The 20,378-nt window shown below is 43.1% G+C and overlaps 1 protein-coding gene across 2 annotated transcripts in view; it reads right to left on the bottom strand.

Annotated features, from left to right (window-relative positions):
* Positions 1-20,378, bottom strand: part of SLC2A9 (solute carrier family 2 member 9) — a 1,599,887-nt gene that overhangs the window by 1,320,834 nt on the left and 258,675 nt on the right. The window contains exon 1 of one of the 2 annotated variants that reach the window (XM_086964093.1): positions 16,289-16,523. The exons of the other annotated variant lie outside the window; for it this stretch is intronic. The gene's annotated coding sequence lies outside the window, so the exon portion shown is untranslated. Of the gene's footprint in view, positions 1-16,288; positions 16,524-20,378 lie in introns of those variants that run through there. 2 annotated transcript variants of the gene reach the window in all.

Here is a 20,378-nt window from a genome sequence, read left to right as displayed (position 1 = left end):
AATTACAATTTTCAATGGATGAGACAGTGGAAAGGAACTGTAATAGTTTTACAAATTATACATCTAGAAGTAACGATGGGCAAAAGATTATCTTGGGCACCACTATCGATAGTAAAATTAAGACAAGCAGATGAAACGTTTAGAGGTTTCCCTTTAGGTTCCTGACGATAGAATAGAGGGGAAAAATATTAGCAGCCCCCTTACCAGAAGCATCTAGATTGTTTTGTAAATTAAATGGCAACCTGGGATTCATGGAATGTAAACGTCACGGAAAGGAGAATCATTGAATTAAGGAATTCATAAAGGTGGGGCAAATAAATATGTTTGGGTAAAGGTAAACTACTTTATTCGGCATAGTTAGATCAGATTTGTGAATTCTTACTTGGGAAATGATAGCACTGCTTCCATTTTATTATCCAATGATATATTAGGTCCTATTTCTGTGTCACTTCTTTGGTATTGTAAGGAATTATGATTTTCTGATTTGCAGATTTGGAGGGGTTACAGTGGTGGAAAACAATCAGGAAGTGTTGGCTTTAAAATGTGGTAGCGGCATTTCACTCAAAGAAAGGAATGCATTTGAGATTACAGCTCCGATTGTCATCTCTGTACAACCTCTATTGGCTCTGGGATGTCTCAAAACAACCTGAACTCAACTTAGATAAATCAAACGTTTGTGTCCTGGGTGCCCCCACTTCAGTCTGATCTAACACCTTGTGGGCATCTTCTCTGGAAATCTCTCTGTTCCTCATATCACCAAAGCTAGAGATCTGGATGCCCTGTTTGAAGAATCATTCTCTTTACTTCCACAAGTAAAAGTAAAAACTATCTGCTCTCTGCTCTGAATGCATTATGCAAACTTCTGCTTTCTTTAAACTTGGTAGTCATTCAGGCTGCTATTTCATCCAGATTGGATTATGGCAACAGTCTCTGTCAAGACCTGTCTAAAATGCTTAAATTACTTCAAACATTGTGGCATGACTTCTTGGTTTCCCTTGTCACTGCTTTAATCTACTTTCCAAGGTGCACTGATTGACGTTAGAGAAAATGATTAGTTCCAAGGCACTCTGTCCAGTTCATTGAGCTGTACATCAATAGGGTCTCCTATTTCTTAGGTGCAAATTGGTCCCATAATCACCTCTGTATATACTGCGACCCTCTTCCCCTGCTCTTCTACTAGTTGGCAAATGTGGCTGTGGTCACATGGGTGGATGCCCTTTCTCAGAGGGAGTGGCCACATTTGGAACCAAATTCCTCCTTGCAGTTGTTCTACTCACCTTTCCTCCAGCTTCAGACCTCCTCAAAACCTAATTGCTTCACTCGTTATTCTAGGCTTAGCTGACACCACAGTGGTAAAATATGCATGGTAGCATAGCATGTAGTCAGTTTAAATGTGTCTGTATTAGGTGGTTATTAGAAATGTTAAGGTAATAATAGATTGGGGTCAAAATCATGGACAAGGGGGTACCTTAAGCATTTTTACCAAATGGACCTTAAGGTATTCTAATGAGCTTCCTTCACCTTAGTTGCACAGAGTGCGCCTCCAATTCGCATTCATTTTATACAGTAAATGGTCACTTAGGTTAAAGCATTCCAAAGATAATAGATTGATCAACCATAACGACAAGTCAATACTGGTAGTACAAAGCATTTGGACATTATGAATGCAATAAACATATACTTCATTAAAATGAAGATTGGTTTGGAAATCTGTTAACTAAAATGATTTTAAAACTTAGCTAACATGTCGTTTTCTACTGGTAATAAAGTGTATGTAAGATTGTATTGTGTTATTTTATATACATATGCTTACAGTTAGAACATTTTTGAAAGAAAATTTAACCCCTCCCATGGTAATGAGGGTCTCAGCTCGTCATGAGTCACGGTTCTCGTGTGCTCATGACGAGCTGAGCTGCTCACGGCCGTTAGAACGCTCACACGTGGGGATGATTCCCCTGCTGTGCTGAGCGTTCTATTGAAACGGGCATGGCCAGCCAAGGTTCTCGTGTGCTCATGATGAGCTGAGCTTATCACGGCCGTTAGTACGCTCACACGTGGTGATAATTCCCCTGCTGTGCTGAGCGTTCTATTGAAACGGGCGTGGCCGTGACGAGCTGATGAGCACACGAGAACCGTGGCTCATGGCAAGCTGAGCTCATCATGAGCACCGGGGCGCTGTGCGCGCCCCCACCTCCCCCAACACAGCAGGGGAATCAGGCCAGCAGCGGAGGGGTTAAACAGAACCTGATTATATCAAGGAAAATGGAGAAACAAAATCAAAAAACACATCCAAGAATTGCATCACATGAATATAGCTGCAGGAGAACATTGTTAAGCACCACAGCAAGGGAAATTCAGACTATGTCAACTGGTTGATGGAAACAGTCCATCATATTTCATTGTAATGTAGCAGAAGATGTACAGAGATTTGTTTCAAGCATAAACAACATTCTCAAAGAGTGAAGCTTTTGTTATAATATTACATGAAGATTTGAAAGAAGGTAATAAGGATTTGTGTACATGGTTCAGAATTTTCATAAGTGATAAGGGTAAATGCACCATCAAGTCCTATCATGTGGCCCTTCTGTAATAATTATGTGAAAAGATGATATGGTTTAAAACAAAACATAAAACGTGAACTAAAATAAAACAATTGTATGGAAGGAAAAGCAATGGGTATCCAAAGTGGCCTATTCTCTGATTTGTTAAATCTTAATTTGAGTGTAGCTAAAATCACTCCGAGGCAATTCACAAAGCACTGCAAGGTTCAATAATCGGGTATAATGAAAAACAGTTGCATAACAAAGAACATAAGATTAAGACAGAAGGTAAGAAATGAAAAGCAATGATGCAAATCTTGGTGGACAGGTTACTTCGTCACAACATCCCATAGGATATAATGGGATTTATATTTCAGACAACGAGATATTTGTCACTGCTGTGATGGAGTAACCAGTCGCTAAGATCTAAATCAGGCCCTAAGCTACCAAAACCCATGTGATATTACAGTGGCAAAAGAAATCAATAGTGGTCCAACATGCATAAAAAACAGTGTTAAGAATCCACTTGAAATTTCACTACAATCTTAAAATGTTATCTTATTATATGAATTCTTTAAAGTCACAAATGCTTGGCCTTACATATCAAAATGTCTAAATGTTGGAGCAAGTCTTTACAGGGCAGAAGCAGTTAAGTTGATTTCTACTTTAAGGGATATGGGAAGGTGTGTTGTAGATATTAGGCAACATAACCCTCCATTTTGTTCCTTGTTAGACCAATTTCTGCCTTTCACTAAAGAAAAATAATCAGAATTATTTTTCCTTCATAATGTGTCAAATTAAGTCACATTGTCTAGAGTTATGCAATAATGTGTGCTCTCAAAAACCAATCACTTGTTCATGTAGTCTTTTTGTTCACTCTCCCTAAAAGAAAATGGAGACAAAAGTACTGGAAATTGGGTACTGGGTCTCTGTCAGAAATAATGATAAAGCAGCCAAACATGGAAATTCCAAATTGGAGATGGCTACTCCTAATAGAAACTGGTGCCCATCAGGGTCTCTCCATCAGCACCTTGAGCAACAAGAGACTGGGCATATTTGCCATTTTTTGCCGTAGGGCAGCAACGCAAGCCTCCTAGCAAGCTGTTCTATGTCAAAAGAAAAGGGCAAGAATGGGCTGTATCTACAAGATATGGTGCGATCCTGTCCTTTCTGCCAGCGCACAAACTGCAGACGAGCGCCAACACAGGCACCCTTGCACCATGGTGCAAGGCTGTCCGTGGTGTTGGCATGATTGTTTTTGTGCAGGAAGGGACACCTTTCGGCACAGAAACAATCAATTATGACACAAAGAAGGCGTTTTCCTCATTCTATGTGTGCTGCAGAATCCAGCACGTGTGAAAAGAGGCAAAAACGCGGAGAAATGTAAACATTTCTCCACGTTATGCCTGCTTTGGGAAGGCATTAGTTTAGTGCTTCCCCAGATTTATGCTATGTTTTAAATCGGGGGCAGTGTCAAACCATGGGTTTTGCGTGGGAACACCCACAGCAACACCCATGGAATGCCCATTTCACACAGTTAGGCATTGCCTTACTCCATATTTACAAGGCCATGAAAAGCCAAGCAGGGTGGCTTTGTGTGGCCTTGTAAATATGTCCGGCACACTGCGCCTCAGAGGGGTCATGAAAGTGATACCCGGTGGCATAAAATTGCCACAGGGGCATTGTAAATATGCCCCAGGGTTTCTACTGGAAATGCTTAACCTCGGTCTCTGCAAGTAAAATGTTGCATACCACTTGCCAAAATGGACTGAGAGAATACAATTTTAGCTGACATAGGGATTTAAAAGACCCGTCGTAATAATAGAGTTCTGTACCAATAGGAAAGTTCAGGAATGTTATAAACCTTTTTACGTGTATAAAGGGAAATCTGCATAGCTGGTTGGTATTGGATTCAAGTCACTAAATTATCTAATCCATAAAATCCTTCTGATGGACTAAGCTATCTTTAAGTACCTAGAAATCTAATATTATGAACAGAAATGTGCCTCCCAGAAACCAGGGGCATCTTGCATTTCACTAATACTCATCAATTGAATCGGCTGAATTGTGAGGTGCACCATATCCTCATTCCGAGATATATGTGTTAGTCCACTACTGTATTTTGGCCCCACTTTGAATAATGTGAGGCATATGAAATGAAATGAAATACCAGCATTTGTAAAGCACACAGCTACCTCCGGAGAGGGGTCCCGGTGCTAGGGGCTGTAGGGAAGATTAAGCCAACTATTGCCCAGTGTCACATGGTGCTGGGCTAATCTGCCGCCGGCAATCGGACCGTGAACCCCGTGTTCCGGAGTCAGGCACTCTGGCCGACTGCCACACCTCTTCCACACATCGGTCCAGACATCCAGACATCAGTCCCCTTTGAACAAAGTGAGGTAATTGTGGGATCAAGTCCCTGCTGAGTTCACCGAAGGGAGAGTCTAGAACCACTGAAGGGATGAGGAAGTACCAGTTTTCCTGCCATGCAGCACCTTCAGGAGCTATTCCATGCTACCATATTGACCTTCATTGTGCATTTGCTCTGCCGGTAAACTCCTTTAGTCAGATCCCGGCTTCCACTATTCAATGATCATGCTCTAGGGATAGCAGACCCATTTGAATTACGGATAAACCTCAGTATTTTTCCATCATTCATGGCTTACTGATGAAGACTGGATAGCAGAAACGTGCGTAGTAGATGGGAACAATAAGCCATGATGGATAAGAAATGCTAATTTACACAGACTTTACATTTTGAGACAATATTATATGGAACAAGAATTGAGAACACTACAATATTGATCTTAGTTAAATACAGTCTCACTATATGTATCATATGAAAAATATGTCTCTATTGTGAACTATAAAATGTCCATACATTGAAATAATATTATAAGATTGGTGTTAGAATTGGGATTTCTGGTTGGCTAAGGCTTGCGCCAAAGCCAAGCAGAAACCACCACGCTAGTCAGGGCAAGGGAGTTACACGCCAAAGATAACCCCTGCTCACTCCCTTGGAAGCTTGGCACGAGCAGACAGGCTTATCTCGGAGGCAATGTGTAAAGCATTTGCGGCCGCACACAGCAACAACATCCCAGGCACACCACAAAAGGAACTCCACACAAGTTTATATAAAAATAACTTTTGTATTCTCAAAACACATCAGATAGTAATCACACAATATACATTGTGCCAACTGGCACGGACAATATTCACAAGGGATTATTTACACAGGACAGGGCCACTGTCAGAATCAGCACTTAGCAGAAATTGGTACAAGTAACTGTAACACCAAATAACAATTATAGACCACAACCAGTAACCACTGGTAACAGGTAGGTACACACTACGCAATAGGCATAGATCACGCAGGGACACATAAACTCACTAGTATAAACTATACTAGGCAAAACAACCTCCTAAGCATGAAAACACATGTAGAGGTATCACAGGCATAAAGGCATTGCACATTGCGCATAAATCACATTAGGCCTAACCAGTATAAATACAGTAGGCAATCTCCTCACTAGTCTAAACACCTTAGACCCTACCTCCTAAGTATAACTCACATTTAGGGGTGTAAATCACAGTGAAGCACAATCTCACTAACACAAACCTCCATAGGTAAAACCATCTCTAGAGGTCTCAACACAGGGTGCTTAAAACATACTAGATGCATTACATTTCCTAGCACCACATTTAAAGCACACAAATCACATTAGGGCCTTGCGCCCTATCCATATACCAGCCCCCCTGGCCAACTGGCCATCACAAGAAGGGGCTCGAATGCCCTATACCAGAATGTCAGGGCGCACGGCCAACGCAGCACCAGTCAGGGGTGCGCCACCAGTGCAAACCTAAATGTTGCAGCTGCCACTACTTGCTATGCAGCTGAGGACAATAACAGGGCCTAAACGCTGCAGCTGGCACTAAGTGCTGCGCAGCTGTGGAAGGCCTGGCACCTCTGTGTCACTTCTGTCCCTCTCGGGGACTTTGACTCCAATGGCGCCTAAACGGGGAAGCTGCCCACTACTTGCTGGGCAGCTGTAGGAGGTAAACTGCAGCAGGCAAGAGGGCTCTCAGTAGCCCCTTTAAACAACTTGCGCCAAACATGGGAGCCACTGGGTTCTGACAATAAACAGGTGCCCTGGAGCCCACTGGCTCCTCAAATAATTAGCATTGGCCCCTCTGGGCCCAGGTAACCAGGTATGGCCAGTCGTTGGAGCCCTCAGGCTCTGACAACAACTGTGCCCTGTTGGAGCCACCAAGGCTCTGAAAGAATGTGTGTCCCAAGTCCCTTGTGGGGACTCTAAAAATCAATGGGGACCTGGTGTGAGCCACACGGCCCTAAAACAAATATGCCCCAAGGGCAAGTACTGGCGCTGGAAATCACCCTGCCCCCAGGGAGCCACAGGGGGCTCAGCGAGATACTGCCGGTACACGGGGAGCAGCCCACTGCCCTACGGGGCCGCTCCAACTTGTGCCATCAACAGGCACCGCAACATCCGCCCGGAGCTCCCCCCCCCCAGCCTGTCAACACTCACCGGGCTGTTGTGTGGGTGGGGGCTCCTCTGGTCTCCTCCTCGCTGGGGGACTCTGGCGGCGGCACTGCTTCCCTGTCCACCCTGGGAGCCCTGCGCTGCCTTCGGCGGCTGCTGACGCCGCTTTACTTCACCCGGGCCACCTCTTGGGACCCGGGACCTCTCAATGGAGCCGGCGAGGATCCAGGGCAGCTCAGCGCTGCAAAGCAAAAACCAAAAGCGCTCCACCTGGCAATCCAAGTGCTGTGCCATAGGGGAGAGCCCTCCCAGAGCACAACAGCAACAGAAGAGTCCTGTAGGAGAGAAAACACAGCGCTCCCAAGGAACCATCAATCCTTGGCAAGAGCAGGACAAGGGGAACAAGGTCCAGGTAGGCCATCAGGCATCCAGGAGCTGGGCAGGGCCCAGGGAGGCAATCCTTCCCCTTGGCCCCAGCAGCATGCCCCTGGCAGATTCGAGTTAAAAACAAGAACACTTTCGTGGGGTCACAGCCCCCTTTTTATACACCAAAATCCTTTGTCTCGCAGGGTGCAGGCAATGGGAGAACCAGCTACAACTAGTTATGGGGAACTCCTGAGCACTTTGTTTGGCTCTGCCCCTCTCTCCCTTTCACTGGGCAGGCTAGGGACATCAGACGCACCACAGGGGGTGGAGCCAGCATTGTGGAGCGAAGGCCCAGCCCTATTCAGGTCCTAGGTGCACTCCTCCCTCCTAACAACATGCAGATCTCTCCATTCACCACCGGGGCAGACCCATCCTGACTCCTGGAGCCAGGCACACCAGCCAGCTCCAGCCAATCACAAGCCAGGCAGCCAATTCACATTCACTGCACAGACAAAATATTCGTGCTAACAATTATACATCATTATTGCTCGCCTCCGGATATTTTATCAACTTGTGGAGATAAATACTTGTTTCCTTCACTATTGCTCTCATCACCTTACCATCTACTCACTGGAAGTTATCCTCGTGGAGGTTCTACAAATGTCAACACAAATAACGATCTGAATCTAAGCTACCTCCACTATACTGTTCTACCACCTCCTTTTCTCTGATGTCATAACATCATATGACAAGCTATAGGACTACATCGTTCCACATCTCAAGATCTTAAGAAGCTGCCTTTACCGACTGACCTTTTATATCCACGCCACACCTAACTGTGAGTCCTGGACTCTTTGAAACTCTAACAATAGACGGTCACCTGAAGAAGGCTCAAGAGCCGAAATGCGCGTAGTGGTGTCTACCGCTTTGCCTTCATCACTGTATATATGTTTCATGTCTATTGATTTTGTATTTTCTCTTTTGTATTTTTTAATTCAAGACTATATAAAATTTAAACACATAATCACTTATAAAAACTATATATATTTAAAAAAAACAGTAGAAAACAAAAGAAAAATAGTCAACAACAATAAACAATAAAGCTCTATCAGAAATTATTTTGCTCATTGGTTTCTGTACACAAGTGGACCTAATATACTGTTTCATTCTAGGTTTTTATTTACAAAAAAACGTAAATTGTATTATCTAATCAATGTCTGTCACTTTGCTATAGACCTTTCCTAACTCTGTTTCTTCCCTATGTATAGCAAGTGCTACTATATTATATAGGGGTCCCCTTTTTCCAAATATTTATCCCCTCTCACTCCTCAACCAGGACTTGTGCACCCTCCACTTAGGAGCGGTACTGCCCAACACCAGACACTCCCCGTCCTCTAGACACAGGAAGATCCTCCTCAAGTGACCTGTAAGTACAGCCTGGGCCCCCGACCTGGTGCTCCCTTAGGGAACCCTTCAGGCCCTGAGGCAGGGTTTCGGGCCACCGTGGGACACACCGCCCCACACTCACTCCGCCTCCATTGAGACATGATGTGAGTCCCTACACCCCTCTCATTCTACTGGAACCTCTCTGGGCTACACATGAACCTCTTCTCCTACACAGGATCATAAGATACACAAGCCACTCCTTTTGGAATCACTCACCCAATGCCTCTGCACGACATCTAGCACACCGCCAGATGTCCACCTTCTCGTCCAGTGCCTCTGCAGGACATCCTGCACACCACCAGAGGTACACCTCCCATGCAAGCTCCTTTTATCACCAAAAGAACTCACACCAACTCCTCCAGTGCAACACACAGTCACCCATACTCCCCCTCCAGACTGGTGAGGCAGTTCCTCACTGCTCCTGACTGTCAACCTGTACCCCTCTTACTGAGCACCAGGCACCATACTCTGGGAACTGGGAATGGGACTTTACGAACTGGACACATTTTTGCTGCCACCACTGGATCCTACCATACTGGGCAATCCAGACACACACACTACACTCAGGGGATAACCACCCTACCGAGCTAGCCATTTCTCCTCCACACTCCCTCTCTTCCATCTACCCACACCTCTGGGGACAGGAACAGGGATTGGTCACTGCATCCAGCAAAGGAATCCCTATCTACTGGCGTCCCGCCCTGTCATTTTCTCTCTTCTGCCACTAAACATAAAAGCGCAGGAACACCATTTGAAAATGACACTCTTGAGGAAAAACAAAATCAAAAACAATAATCCCAAACATGTGACTATCTAAAATGCAGAGTTTTGTAATGTAGCCAGCTGTCGCTGTGGTACTGCGCAAACACAAGTCCTAATCCTCACTGCTGATCACCAGTGTTAGAACTTGGATTTCTGGTTGGCTAAGCCTTGCGCCAAAGCCAGGCAGAAACCACCACTCTAATCAGGGCAAGGGAGTTACACGCCAAAGATAACCCCTGCTCACCCCCTTGGTAGCTTGGCACGAGCAGACAGGCTTATCTCAGAGGCAATGTGTAAAGCATTTACGCACGCACACAGCAACAACATCCCAGGCACACCACAAAAGGAACTCCACACAAGATTATATAAAAATAACTTTTGTATTCTCAAAACACATCAGATAGTAATCACACAATATACATTGAGCCAACTGGCACGGGCAATATTCACAAGGGATTATTTACACAGGACAGGGCCACGTGAGCCACTGTCAGAATCAGCACTTAGCAGAAATTGGTACAAGTAACTGTAACACCAAATAACAAATATAGACCACAACCAGTAATCACTGGTAACAGGTAGGTACACACTACGCAATACTAACAACCATAGGCATAGATCACGAAGGGACACATAAACCCCCTAGTATAAACTATACTAGGCAAAACAATCTCCTAAGCATGAAAACATATGTAGAGGTATCACAGGCATAAAGGCATTGCACATTACGCATAAATCACATTAGGCCTAACCAGTATAAATACAGTAGGCAATCTCCTCCTAAGTATAACTCACATTTAGGGGCATAAATCACAGTGAAGCACAATCTCACTAACACAAACCTCCATAGGTAAAACCATCTCTAGGCGTCTCAACACAGGGTGCGTAAAACATACTAGATGCATTACATTTCCTAGCACAACATTTAAAGCACACAAATCACATTAGGGCCTTGCGCCCTATCCATATGCCAGCCCCCCTGGCCAACTGGCCATCACAAGAAGGGGCTCAAATGCCCTATGTCCAGAATATAAGGACGCGCTGCCAACACAGCGCCAGTCAGGGGTGCGCCACGGCGGAAACCTAAATGTTGCAGCTGCCCACTACTTGCTGGGCAGCTGAGGACAATAACAGGGCCTAAACGCTGCAGCTGGCACTAAGTGCTGCGCAGCTGTGGAAGGACTCCAATGGTGCCTAATCGGTGCAGCTGCCCACTACTTGCTGGGTAGCTGCTTTGAGTGACCAGCCCTATCCTGAACTTCTCCACTGCCAAACCGGCTGTTCTAGATTGAGTTGCTCTTCCATTCATCTTGAGGAAGACCCCGTTGACAAGAATCAATTGCCCTCTTCAATTCTCTGGGGTCGAAACGTCGACTTTCACTTGGATTTTCGCATGTACTTATCCTGCAGCTCAGAAGCGGTAAACAAAATATCCATTCCTGATACTCCATCACTTGGGCTTTTTAATCAGTTCCTTGATGTTTTGTTAAACAGGTCGTTCTCATTCTTGTAAGTATTATAATGATTTATTCTCACACTGTCACATCTCCACCACTTCACGAGCACTACCTGGATCACTATAATTCACCATTTTCACTTTGGAGCAACCTTTGAAATTGTGAAAGTTTGATTACATTCTTAAATATAATTCCTTCTCCAAACCAAGATTATTTGGTCATTGCTTAATTTAATAATTTTTGGGTGCTTTATTAGGTTTTTCTCTTTATCTATAAAGCATTTAGGTCAGTTGGACCTCTTGATGTACATACCATAATTGGCCCAGGTCCAGCTGTATGCTGGGTATACAATATTGCTATGTAGTAAACTAACTGCAGGACAGCAGAGCCCTAAATTGTCATGAGTGCCAAGCAGAGATACAAGGGAGGAGAGACTGGACAGATTCATATACCTCCAGCCAGCTAGCAAACCCGAGGGAAGATGGAGCTGCTGAACATTGCGGGGGTCCTCCAGATACTACAGAGATCCTACAAGCTATCCAAGCTTTACACAATGTCCTGGAGATCAAGACAGGGGAGGTTGGGACAGATGTAGATCTCTTGTGCCAGGACCTCCGCCACACTTTGGACAGAGTAATATGGCAAAATGGTGAATGAACTATAAAACTCCATGGAAGTACGTAAGATGGAGATGGAGTGCCTAACTTCTGCATCACACCTCCTGGAGGACCGTGGAAAAAACACAGAGAATAGAGCGTGCAGGAACAACCTACAATTCATAGGCTTTCCAGAGCGCGCAAAATGGGCCAGCACCAAGAAAGCTTTAGTAAACTGGATTTTAACTTGGACCCCAAAGGAGAAGCTATCGCTGTTTTGTTATTTAGAGAACCCACCACTCATTGCTAATAAAAACCCCTTCAGGTCTTCCCCACCCCATGACAGTCATGGTGTTAAATTATAGAAACTGGGGCAATTCTCAGGGCTGGCGAGAAAAGGTGATGGTGTGCAGCTCCTACCCTCCATGATTCTTATACTTCCTGAATACTCTCTACACATACTTCTGCAGCCCTTAAAACAAAGTCCTGGATATGCTCCTACTGCCAGCCACAGACCTTCCCACATGACAGAAGCACATATCCTACCTAGCGGGATTTCGAACCACTCACCTGTACTTACCTGGATGAAGGGCCCTTCTCCCGAACGCTGACCGATCTGGCGGCTCAGTCTGTGGCTTCTAGTAGACAGACAGGTTATGCAATACCTGTTGTAGGAACTGGAAGCCTTTGGAGCTAAGCACAGGGTCTGAAATATCCTAAAAAGCCCTCTGGGAAGCCAGGAGGGTTGTGTGTGGAGTGTGGCAAGATCCCACTTCAGAGTGAGGGGCCAACATACTTTATTTTAGATAACTGATTTGGAAGTGTGCATAGTACGCTAGGAACAAGAGGCAAGTGAGGATGGAACTGAGAGTCCTCAACTGGGGATCGAAAGAGCATTCCTGAGGCAGCTATGCCTCACCGAAGATCATCAATGCTAGACCGCTTCCTGTAGTCAGGTTTTCAATTTGTACTTTTTTCTCTGACTGCCTCGAGAAATCCTTTATTCACCTCACATCTTGTACTAAGGTGCTTTTCCAATGCTCCCAAGTCAGTAACAAACAAACGTAAATAATATTCTTTTATTTAGCTCAGATACACAAACATAAGTCTACCTTCTTTTTCACAACATACTTCTTTTGCTATCAACATAAATACTAATATTTGCCACAGTCATATTTTCTAGGACCACATTTTAAACTTCAATTTGACCGAAACTCAGGGCGACAGATTCTAGAGGATAATGTATAATCGTACTCAGTGATATCACATATATGTTCTTTTTTATATAATGCATAACGTGTCTCATTAACATACCTATTGATCTCCAGGCCTATTAGGCTTCTGGATATTCAAGTGTTGAGGCATTTTATACCTTATTGAGGGGCAAGGTCATCTGCAGCTTACCTATTGTTCACCATGGTTGACTGTCTCTTAAATTGAGTGCCCTTTGTGCCACTGTTTGCATCCTTGTTTTATATCTCTGCTTAGTTGCTTGCAAGTGTGCAAAACCTCCAGTTTAATCAGCATCTAGCATGGAGAGCCACATAACTTTTGTAATAATTTTTGACTCTTTTGTCTCGTTATTTCCCTTGGTTTCCAGTAGGATGGTGTTTTGTTAACCCACCCAAGAAATTGTTTTTATGTATAATACCGTCCTTGCTTCACTATACTCTATGATCAGTGTTCAGACAGAGTGGGACAGGACCAGAAGAAAGCCCATTGGTCCCTCTTGGGGCTTTTATTATGGCAGAAACATGTCGACCTCTCCAAAGGGCCGACATATTCCCCTGTATTTTATATCATATTTCTGGGGACAAGAATGAAGTCATGTAGTCAAAAGCAGTTATTTTTAGGTCATACGCTTACATCCTCTCTCTCTCATCCACACAAAAGGCATTATTGTGGCACTCTACCTTAATATCTCACGAGCTTCCATGTCTTCCATGATTGAAGCCCACAGTGCTAACTACCACTATCAATGTGAGGAGGAGCCCTATGGTGAAGCAGGCCATCTTCTAGGCGAGTGGGGGCTCTCGTCCTTATAGTATGAACATCTTTTGAGCAATCTCATCAGCATCATATTGTGAGATAATTAGAGGTTATCACTTCTCTTTCCATGGGTATCTCATTGTGGTTATGAGATGTACTTTGGAGGGTGTGCTCAGGGTAAATTTCCTCCCTGCTCGCACTTTTTTTTAGGAGATAAATAATCATGAGTATTCAGAAAGATCACAAGACAAAGTGAAATATATCTTGTTACTACAAAAAGGGTGCTATTCTAATTAGCAGCACTGGTTTTGTTAACACGGCAAGAGTGCGGGTGTGATTGTGTCCTCCTGGGACTCAAACCAGTGGTCCACAGATTTCAAGGCAGGTGCTCAACCCTCTGAGCTTTTAACATGTAGAAATGGCGTCAATAAAAATTGAGTTAGCAACGTAATATTCTTTGAAAGTATCCAGAAATGTGATGAGAATGCTATCAGGTGACACATTCTTACAGTTGGAAGCAGTGCTGGTGACAAAGAGACTTGAGGGATGTTTGAAGTGTTGAAGACTTACCTGTCCCGGTAAGGCTAGTTACCTTTCAGAACACTTGCACTTATTGAAAGGATGAGCTATGTAGTTACATTTTGTTTTGCTGTAATTTCTGGACTTTACAACAACCAACCTATTGTTTTTTTAATGACCCTCACACACCCTATTGGTGTAATGCTTCATCACTGTGTCCCATCCTGGTCCCATTAAACCAGGATGGGCTTGAACATATTTCAGGGAACACTTGAGATATATTCTGCGATGGGGATGTAGATGCTATAAGGGAAAAATAACTAGGGTTTACCCTGGTATCCCTTTATGGTAACCCGTTCCATGCTCCCGTCGGCCATTGGCCGACTGGAACGCTACCTCCCTAGTGCTGCCGTCGGCCAATGGCCAACAAAGCCCAGCCCATCTAATTGAACGCCCGCACTGCACCGAAATAACGACCGCAGTTAAGGCGTTAAGGTTTCCCTTGGATGGTTAAAAACACTGGGGCATATTATCAAGGGGGTTCATCTCGGCTTTTTTGGCTTTAAAAGCCAGGAAAGCGGAGATAATTTTATCTCCCTATTATCTAGATGTCGCTAACACCAGTTAGCGACAGCTAGTAGGAGATAGCGACTATCTTGGGCCCCGCTTAGCATGTCAGTGATATTTATCACTAATGACATGCAAAGTGGGCCTGCCAAGATGTTAGCGACTGGAAACAGTCGCTAACATTGCTATCTCCTATTACCAACTTTTGGAGATATACGCGCTAAGCGGGAATATCTCCAAAAGCTAACACCTGCCCCTGAGCAGTTCTTAGCCATGTTATCCAATGGTAGGTGGATAACATGGCTAAGAGCATTAGCTCGGTAATGCATGAATATCGCTGACTTTTCAGCGATATTCATGCATTTCGGCCGATTTTTGCTTAGGAGATAAACCTTGATAATAGCAAGGTTCCTAAGCGATAAAAATCGCCGCAGCTCTGCGATAAAAATATCGCCGCTAAACCAGGATAGCGATAATTATCGCTAGTTGTTGGTAATATGCCCCTTAGTGTGGGTGCTATAGATTGAGTATGATGAAAATATGTCAAGTGCTCCCTGAAATATGGTTGAGCCCATCCTTGTGTATAGGGCCCAGGATGAGACATGATAAGGAAGCATGACACCAACAGAGTGTGTGATAGTTACTAAAGCCCCGATGGGATTTTAGGAAAGAGGTCAGTAAAGTTACCTGGATGTCCATCCAGGAGTAAGAGTAAAGGGCACCCAGTGGTTGTTATGCAGCATTACGGAGGCGGTGTCCTGTGATCCCGTCTTAAACTAGAGAACCCTCTCCACTAGAGAATGTTTGTTAACACTCTTTAAGAATTGTGAAAACGGCGTAGTTGCTTTACATCAGAAAGAAGCAATGACATTTGTGGCGCTTCAATATAGCGCTAGATACCGCCATAGGAAATTAAGCAAAACAGCACACTTTAATATTATGTAATATGGCACTAAATAGAACCTCAATTTCTTTTTTAAGTGTCAAATGCTGTTTTGCAGCAGTACAAATGACTATTCATATTTCGTGGACCGAGACAAATTGCAAACAGTGGTGATTATTACTTTGCTGCAGCAAACATGCGATACGCTACCTCGGAAAGAAATGGAATAAAACATTATATGTTAAAATAAAATATGTATGCAATATGTATAACGATGATAAATGGAGCCTCGCTGAATATTTGCGCGGCCAGGAAAGATTGAGCCGATGGCAGACTGTAAAGTTTATCTTACAAAGGAAATGAAACTCTTTCTCACAGTTTCACAAAACTAATAAAAAACATCTGCTTTTCACTTTTCCAGAGTACTGAAAACGATCTCGTCCGAAGGCATGCCTTTCCTGCAGCTGTGATTCAAGTCCGCACTCTATTTGTTTCAATTGCTCAAAATTGCGACATCATGTTACGTTAATAACCTGAACTACAAAATCTATACTCTTTCCATTGATAACACTACCAATATAAATGTAGAATAGGTATAAACATCGTAAATCCTATATATGTCGCTCAGAAGTGCATTATTTTCCTTTGTTTTTTTACTTACTGCTGTTGTTGGAGCCGCTGATTGCAACAGAGCCTGCGACCAGGAAGGCGGTGGAAGAAAGCTGGTGTGTGTGGGCGTGTGTGTGTGGCCGTGTACCTCGTTCTGTTATCAGACAAGCCAATTATCGAGCAGAGTTCACGTGAGACCCACTGCAGCTCAAAACACTCCCTTGCAGGGACTTCTCTGCAGAAATGATTTATAGACCTTTTTAGCAATATGTGTGATATCCCACTATGATTTGCTATGTTATGTCATCAGCATTTGTATCGCTCATTGCAACCATTGCATAGGCACTTAGGCTTTTTTTTTATTACCAGTGGGCCAGAATCAGCAGTGCCTCTGCGTGGCTCCTCCGCTAAGGAGACACGCAGAGGCACTGCTGTCCGCCCGCCTCACTACTACTGCCCTGTATCAGCCGCCACTGGTCGGAATTACCACTTAGGTGGTATTAACCACATCTGGTAATTAATAGATGCGTTAAATATGTCACCAGGTCAAACCTTCCAGAATTTAACCGGGAAAAAGGGTATTACTTTTTATCATACCTTGTAGATTTTGCTGCTGTATGCACAAACATTCGCATTATCAACCAGAAACACGTAATAGGTGCTATTTATTGCACCTTATAAATAACACATCCAATGGTATTGTTTTTTGTCAAACGAATCTGGATTCCAACAGGCTCAGAATCAGGGCTTTAGTGCATTCAACTGGGTTGGGTTAAAAGTCCATACAGGTCTAGGGTTTCTCATTGATCTGGGTCTGGTGTTATTGTGTTTTGTCATTAAAGATCGCATAGCCTGGGATAGCAGCTGCTACCTCTGGTTTGCCCTCCCCTACGCTTGCAGGTATCCATGCTTCCCATTGTCTCAGCTGGTATTAATGAAATGGCGGTGTAAAAAAGTATTCAGGACTTTATGGGGCGTGTTTAGTTTACTGTAGCGTCTACTCCTTTCTTTTTGATCTCTTGCTAAGGATGAGACAAACAATCTATCTGATGATGTCATGAGGGACATGCCACTTCCGCCACACCTGGAGGGTTAGGGAATTGACGTAAGGGATGGTTCTGGCCATGAAGTGTTTAGTAATGGTTCATACTTGGTTAATGGAAAGATGTCTTGTGTCTGATGTTGTCACAGATCTTTTCCTGTACTCAGTGATTATTTGCTTAAGTGGTTATTTATTTAATACTGCAAGGGTCAGTGTTTGTCCTTTGATGTTCTGAACTATTGATTAGTTGTGTATCACTGTTTGCATGGACGTCATTCAGGGGTCAATATGAGTCGCTTTGCTGATTGTCTGATGTAATGTTGTAATTGTTGATCTTCTTCTGTTACACTGTTAAACCACATTGTTGCACTTCCTTTCGTCCCTTCTGTCGTCTCCTCCCGCATCCTCCCTCTATTTATATCTCTCCTTCTCCCCTCTCTCAAAGTATTGAGACAGAAATTTTTTGTCTGATGCCCGATGGAGCTTCCTGGTTTAGCTATAGGTGAGATGGGCCGTGGATTCCCTCCTGGGTCCTCACCTACCCAGTCGGTCTTTAGTCGGTCTTTAGACAGACTTTCTTTTCGTCTCTCCTTATTGTCTCTTCCCTTATCCTCCCTTTCTCACCTTCCCTGCCCCCTCCACTACTTCTCTCTCTCTTCTCCTAATTGTGCTGCCTATTTTTCTGGGATTTATTGTGTAATTTTTGAATTTTTTCTGTTACATTGTTGATTCTCATTTAAAGCGCTTGATACCTCCGGGTCTAGCCAGCGCTATATAACACTCTTTAAATAAATAAATCCTTATGGACATTGGTGGGGCTCAGCTGTCCTTGATTTCTATATATTGTTTATTATACTAATAGTGAATATCACCTTGTTCGCTATTAGTGTAATAAAAATGAGGTAGAAATAGCTAGAATGTGACCTTCCCTGGCAGCTTTTAAATATATGTTGTGTGCGTGCGTGCAGGTGTGTGCCTGTAAAAGCAAAGGTCAAAGGGCATATGATGTCACTTCCTCTACACCAGGCATGTTGTTGAATTGGCGTCCATGATTATTTGCTAAAGTGATATCTACGAGCTTTTGTTTCACTAAAGGTTTTACACACTAGTTTATACCTAGATATTGGTGGCTGTGCGTTTTTCTTAGACAGCTGAACTGGTTATAGGAGGCAAGGGAGAATCCCAGAGTAGTCTAGAGCACAGGGTACATAAAGAAAACCCAGGTGATTTTTTTTTTCATTTGGAAAATCGTTCTGTAACATTGATTAATTAGTTCCGTATCAGTAAACAGTACATAAGGAGACCCTGACAACCCCCTAGAGAGAGCTTACAGTTCTACTGTGCTTCATCACTTTGTCCCAATTTGTGACTGGTATTAAAGTATTTTCCAATCCCACTGCACCTTAAAAGCTGTTGTGAATTTAAATCATAAAAGGTAAACGAGTAAGAGGTGTATTGGCAAGTATTGCACGTGCCAGGAGGTAGTTAATCATAGCAGATCCTGGAACACAGCTTAGATGTTCTTATCTTCCGCGCATCTATAATCATATCATTAATTCTTCAGCAAATTGCGGAACGTTTACAAATTACTAACATTTGCAACACCATGCAAGAATTAAAAAACTAAGAAGAGAAAATAGTACACCATAGTACTGATGAAGGCCATCTGGGTACAATATGGGAGGAACCTCGCCAGCCTTTATCTCCGAACACCAGTGTCAATATTTTGCAACAGACGATTGATTTTAGATTTCATGTACGTGTGCTGTGTGCACTTCAACTTCCTCGTGTAACTGAAGTGCTCTTCCATATTGAAATAACACAAACAAGTGTTAAGCTAGTGCTCGACTTCACTTGCCTAGAATAAAAAAAAAAAAAACTCAAAAAATTAAGTTAGCATATGCAGTTAACAAATCACTATAGTAGAATCTCCTAACCTATGGCAGAACTTTCCTTTAATAAGTTTTATGTTCCAGGTGGGTATAGTAATGCCAAAGGTGTTGCATGTACATGGCAACTGGGAAAGTTGTGAACAACTACAAAGTAGTTGTCGAAAGTCTTCACAATGATGTTTCTCATCAAATTTGGGTTGCGGAAAATTGGTTGTGAAAGAGGCCCAACACCACCAAAGTGTATATTTTACATGTGAAGAAAACAAGCAAAATAAATAGGTGCACTGCACCTTGAATGTAATTCTAAAACTGCAACCTTATACACACAAGCATGAATCTACGAGTTCCATATATTCAGGGGATTAGCCTTAATGGTTTTTGGGAATCCATATTGGAGGGAACGATGTAAAAAAAATGGCAGCTGCATTCAAACGACTGGTTGGCTGTTTTGTGAGTCGGTCCCATAATTATCATTTGGAATGTTCAGTGACCTTCGTTTAGGGAGGTTTTCATTTCTAAGTACCGTGTATGGTTGTTGTACAATAGGAATTGTATCAGGTACTCCTGAACCAAGTCTGGTATTGACTTGACTAATGAGAGAGAGCATTACATTTGAAAGATGACAGTATTGTTGTAACTCACAGCATTAAAGGTGTGGAAGTACAATATACTGGACATCATTAAGCAATTATTTTTTCCGATTATGAGTTAAGTATAAAGGACTTTCTTTAAAGAGAGTAGTACCTTTCGAGGTAATCACAGGTACATTTAATGCAAGGGGTTATCACCCAAAACATGTGATTGGGTATGCCCAATAGGAGGAAATAGTACTAAGGGGTTGAAAGAAGCAGAGAGGGCCATTGTTGAAACGATCCATTCGAAGCACTTTTAAAAGTGAAAATATAAAAGGTAACTTACATAAAAGTACAAAGAAGACATAAAATATAATTTCCTGAATTATATGGAAATCAGACACTATTTTACAAGAGCATTGAGCATGGACTATAGTTGATACACGTTGATGCAATTATAACTCAAATTTTTGACATGCCAATTTTGATGAGCATAGTGCTTCTGGAGAGAAAATTACAAAAAACATGAGCATTGTGCTTCTGGAGAGACAATTAAGAGAAACAAGCTGCTAAAGGCAAATAAACTACTAACAAAGCAAAATAAAAACTGTTGGAAATGTGCCTGGAATAATGCCA

Source organism: Lissotriton vulgaris, chromosome 3_2 (assembly GCF_964263255.1).
Source record: "Lissotriton vulgaris chromosome 3_2, aLisVul1.2, whole genome shotgun sequence".
Lineage (NCBI taxonomy): Eukaryota > Metazoa > Chordata > Amphibia > Caudata > Salamandridae > Lissotriton > Lissotriton vulgaris.
The sequence above is the reverse complement of the archived record's forward strand: the minus strand, read 5'-3'. Positions and strand labels throughout refer to the sequence as shown.